Source organism: Lygodium microphyllum, unplaced genomic scaffold, assembly GCF_053477565.2.
Source record: "Lygodium microphyllum isolate KBCC unplaced genomic scaffold, Lygodium_microphyllum_v1.1.10 scaffold_152, whole genome shotgun sequence".
Lineage (NCBI taxonomy): Eukaryota > Viridiplantae > Streptophyta > Polypodiopsida > Schizaeales > Lygodiaceae > Lygodium > Lygodium microphyllum.
The window spans coordinates 25,001-29,921 of NW_028229635.1; positions in this window are offsets into that span (position 1 = coordinate 25,001).

Consider the following 4,921-nt stretch of genomic DNA (forward strand, 5'->3'; position numbering starts at 1 on the left):
GTGGGGGGGTGAGGTGACGTGCCGTGGGTCGAGCGGGGTTTTTGGAGGTGGGGTGCGCGGGGGATGCGCCGCGTCGTCGGGGGGTGCGGTGGGGTGGAGGGGTGTGCCGTGTCGTGGGGGGGTGACGCGGGGTGGGGTGGGTCGAGCGGGGTTTCTGGAGGCGTGGCGGGGTCGTGTGGATGGAGCGGGGTTTTTCGAGGTGGGGTGCGGGGGGGATGCGCCGCGTGGAGGGGGGGCGGTGGGGTGTGCCGTGACGCGGGGTGGGGTGGTGTGGATGCAGCGGGTTTTTCGAGGTGGGGTGGGGTGGTGTGGATGCAGCGGCTTTTCTGAGGTGGGGTGCGCGGGGGCGTCGTGGGGGGGTGACGCGGGGTGGGGTGGGTCGAGCGGGATTTTCGGAGGCGTGGCGGGGTGGCGTGGAGGGAGCGGGGTTTTTCGAGGTGGGGTGCGGGGGGGGGGCGTCGTGGGGGGGTGCGGTGGGGTGCCGTGTCGTGGGGGGTGACGCGGGGTGGGGTGGGTCGAGCGGGGTTTTCGAAGGCGTGGCGGGGTGCTGTGGAGGGAGCGGAGTTTTTCGAGGTGGGGTGCGGAGGGGCATCGTGGGGGGGTGCGCCGTGTCGTGAGGGGGTGACGCAGGGTGGGGTGGGTCGTGCGGGGTTTTCGGAGGCGTGGAGGGAGCGGGGTTTTTCGAGGTGGGTGCGGGGGGGCGTTGTTGGGGGGTGCGCCGTGTCGTGGCGGGTGACGCGGGGTGGGGTGGGTCGAGCGGGGTTTTCGGAGGCGTGGCGGGGTGCTGTGGAGGGAGCGGGGTTTTTCGAGGTGGGGTGCGGGGGGGCGTCATGGGGGGTGCGCCGTGTCGTGGGGGGGTGACGCGGGGTGGGGTGGGTCGAGCGGGGTTTTCGGAGGCGTGGAGGGAGAGGGGTTTTTCGAGGTGGGTGCGGGGGGGCGTTGTGGGGGGGTGCGCCGTGTCGTGGTGGGTGACGCGGGGTGGGGTGGGTCGAGCGGGGTTTTCGGAGGCGTGGCGGGGTGCTGTGGAGGGAGCGGGGTTTTTCGAGGTGGGGTGCGGGGGGGCGTCGTGGGGGGGGCGCCGTGTCGTGGGGTGGGGTGGGTCGAGCGGGGTTTTCGGAGGCGTGGTGGTGTGGCGTGGAGGGAGCGGGGTTTTTCGAGGTGGGGTGCGGGGGGGGCGTCGTGGGGGGGTGCGGTGGGGTGGGGGGGTGCGCCGTGTTATGGGGGGAGACGCGGGGTGGGATGGGTCGAGCGGGGTTTTCGGAGGCGTGGTGGTGTGGCGTGGAGGGAGCGGGGTTTTTCGAGGTGGGGTGGGGAGGGCGTCGTGGGGGGTGCGGTGGGGTGGGGGGGTGCGCCGTGTCGTGGGGGGGTGACGCGAGGTGGGGTGGGTCGAGCGGGATTTTTCGAGGTGGGGTGTGGGGGGGGGGGGATATGCGCCGCGTCGTGGGGGGGTGCGGTGGGGTGGGGGGGTGTGCCGTGTCGTGGGGGGGCTGACGCGAGGTGGGGTGGGTCGAGCGGGGTTTTCGGAGGCGTGTTGGGGTGGTGTGGAGGGAGCGGGGTTTTCCAAGGTGGGATGCGGGGGGGCGTCGTGGGGGGTGCGGTGGGGTGGGGGGGTGCGCCGTGTCCTGGGGGAGTGACGCGGGGTTGGGTGGGTCGAGTGGGGTTTTTCGAGGTGGGGTGCGGGGGGGGGGGGATATGCGCCGCGTCGTGGGGGGGTGCGGTGGGGTGTGGGGGGTGTGCCGTGTCGTGGGGGGCTGACGCGAGGTGGGGTGGGTCGAGCGGGGTTTTCGGAGGCGTGGTGGGGTGGTATGGAGGGAGCGGGGTTTTTCGAGGTGGGGTGCGGGGCGGCGTCGTTGGGGGGTGCGGTGGGGTGGGGGGTGCGCCATGTCGTGGGGGGGTGACGCGGGGTGGGGTGGGTCGAGCGGGGTTTTCAGAGGCATTTGTGCTGTGGCGTGGAGGGAGCGGGGTTTTTCGAGGTGGGGTGCCGGGGGGGGGGTGTCGTGGGGGGGTGCGGTGGGTTGGGGGGGTGTGCCGTGTCATGGGGGAGTGACGCGGGGTTGGGTGGGTCGAGCGGGGTTTTTCGAGGTGGGGTGAGGGGGGGGTGGGGGATATGCGCCGCGTCGTGGGGGGGTGCGGTGGGGTGTGGGGGGTGTGCCGTGTCGTGGGGGGGCTCACGCGAGGTGGGGTGGGTCGAGCGGGGTTTTCGGAGGCGTGGTGGGGTGGTGTGGAGGGAGCAGGGTTTTTCGAGGTGGGGTGCGGGGGGCATCGTCGGGGGGTGCGGTGGGGTGGAGGGTGCGCCGTGTCATGGGGGGGAGAGGCGTGTTAGAAATGCGGGATCTAGAGCATGACATAACCGGAAGCTATGGAGGATGGAAGGAGAAGTGTAGACTCATGATGGAATGGACACTGTTTGTTACACAAGTGAATTAGGTTCCAAGATTGAGACTTGGACTCATAAACACAATCTTGTGTATGTGGACAATGACATTGACACTCTACTAAAATGAAAAGAGTACTATCATTGCATTAAGAAAGGAAGCAAGTACAATGCTTTATAGGAAAGTAGGAAACTGCAGTAGGCACTATTGTGCATATGGGATAAGTTACCCTGCATATCCTTGACCCTGAGATTCCATACAAAGAGGCTGTTTGAGTGTGATTGCTGATTCTCAACACCCCTCCTCAATCACAACTAGGAAAGGCACAAAGTGTGTAGAGGCTGTAATGAGAACCACCTGCAAAGTGTGGGTATACCACAGACATGGCAAAACACCAGAGGCTGTTGCAGAAAAAGCTAAGTGTGGGTACCATAAACATGGTGGACATCCAGAGGCTGTAACAGGGGCCTCACAAAGTGTACAGGGACTGTAATGCCAAGTTACATAAGGAGTTTACAAAGCTTATGGTAGGAAGCATTAGGGTAAGGAAAATACAAGAAACAATCTATCAGAATTATGAGAGTACAAGGACTGATGAGTCTTGTCCTTCCGATCCTGGTGATCTTCATCTTCTTCTTCCTTTGCTTCATTTTCTTCTTCTTCTTTGACTGTGACTAGATAGGCCTTTTGGGATCTCTTTCTTGCGTGGCAGAACTTCTCGGTGTGTCCGGTCCTTTTGCAGAAGTCACAAAAGAGCTGATCTTTCTTGCCTTTGTACCTGTTGCCAACATATAATGCATGCTCATCTCTAGAGGTACTTGGTTCTTCTTTAGTTTTTAGCTTCTTTTCTTCTTCTAACAGTGATGCCTGGATATCAACAAGTTCAGGATTTGGCATGTTGATTAAAGTTGTTGATACGTTATTATATTCAGGAGGCAAGCTCTTAAGTAGAACACCGATGCAAACATCTTCATCCATTTTAATGTTGATTCCTGCAAGTTGGGTTAGGAGTCCTTCCATGTAATTAAGATGTGTGGCAAGTGATGTGCTGGACTTCATTTCAAGCCTGAAGAATTCAATTAGGAGACCATACTTTGATGATTTAGATTGTGCACCGAACAGGGTGTCAAGTCTTTTCCATGTATCCTGTGAGGTCTCACAGTTATCCACGTGATGGATATAACTGTCATCTAGCTCCAATTTGATAATGGCCTGAGCTCTGTCATCATTCTTTTGCCAAGTAGTTGCAAGGTCCACGTCCCGCGGTTTCTTCTCTTTGCCATTTGTGATGGCCCAGAGACCCTTCTTCATCAGGATGAGCTTGATGCGGGTTTGCCAAGTGTGGAATCCGACTCCTTTGAATCGAGCATTTGGCGAGTCTTTGCCCATGTTAGATTTACAGGAACAGTAGCAAATCAACTTCAGACTTTATTAGATTTGAGCAACAGAAGAATTGATTGAGAGACACAAGTGCTAAAAAGCACTAACTGAGTGTTAATGAATACCAAATCTGCAAAAGTCTTTTTCTCCAAGTGATCTTCCCCTTCTTGATTTGATGCTGATGTCTTCAGATCTGAGTGACAGTACTTTAACGAACTTCAGAGAGTATTGCTCAGTGATTAAAATCACTGTTGATAACTTCAGTGAGAGAAACAGTGAAAAATGTCAAGATTTTGAAGCTTTTGGCTATGGTGGAATTAGGGTTTCTGAGACAGGGGCCTGGTTTTTTGCTTATTGCAGGAGCTACAGTGCATCATTTTCAAAACTTTTTACATATCTAGGAAGCTTATGTCATGGGCTACCAAAGCCCCATGGAGATTGTGCAGATCGTGGTCAGTATGAGGCGCGCAGGTGCCGCGAACAGATTCGGCATAGATCTGGACAGCGTGGTCGAATTTCTGCAATGCTGGAGCCAGGGAGCATCAATGTCATTGATTGTTGTGCCAAGATGAAATGCCTTGAGCAGAGGAACAACTCTCCAGAAGAAATCGTGGGTTGAAATGGCCTGGTTGAAGAGTTATGAAAGCTCCAAGCAAGGTAGGTCCTGTCTGGCTATGGCAGACACAGAACAGAGATTGGGGATTTTCACAATGCTGAGCTCCAGATGGTCCAATGTCCTAGATTGATGTGATACGGGGAAGCTTTATGAGTTGGGGAATACTTTTCCAGAAGGAAGCTCCAAGAGATTTGACCTGTGGAGTGAGATATAAGCAGTTCAATCTGACAGGGTGCTGCTGGCTATGGCTGCCATGGAAGCTTCAGTGAGAGTAGAGTTGAGAAAAGAAGTCATACACTGTCACTGAGCTGGATGGAGGTTCGGAAGAATCAAGAGAGGCTAGACAAGCAATGCCATGCCCAACTGGGCTCTGATACCATGTTAGAAATGCGGGATCTAGAGCATGACATAACCGGAAGCTATGGAGGATGGAAGGAGAAGTGTAGACTCATGATGGAATGGACACTGTTTGTTACACAAGTGAATTAGCTTCCAAGATTGAGACTTGGACTCATAAACACAATCTTGTGTATGTGGACAATGACATTGA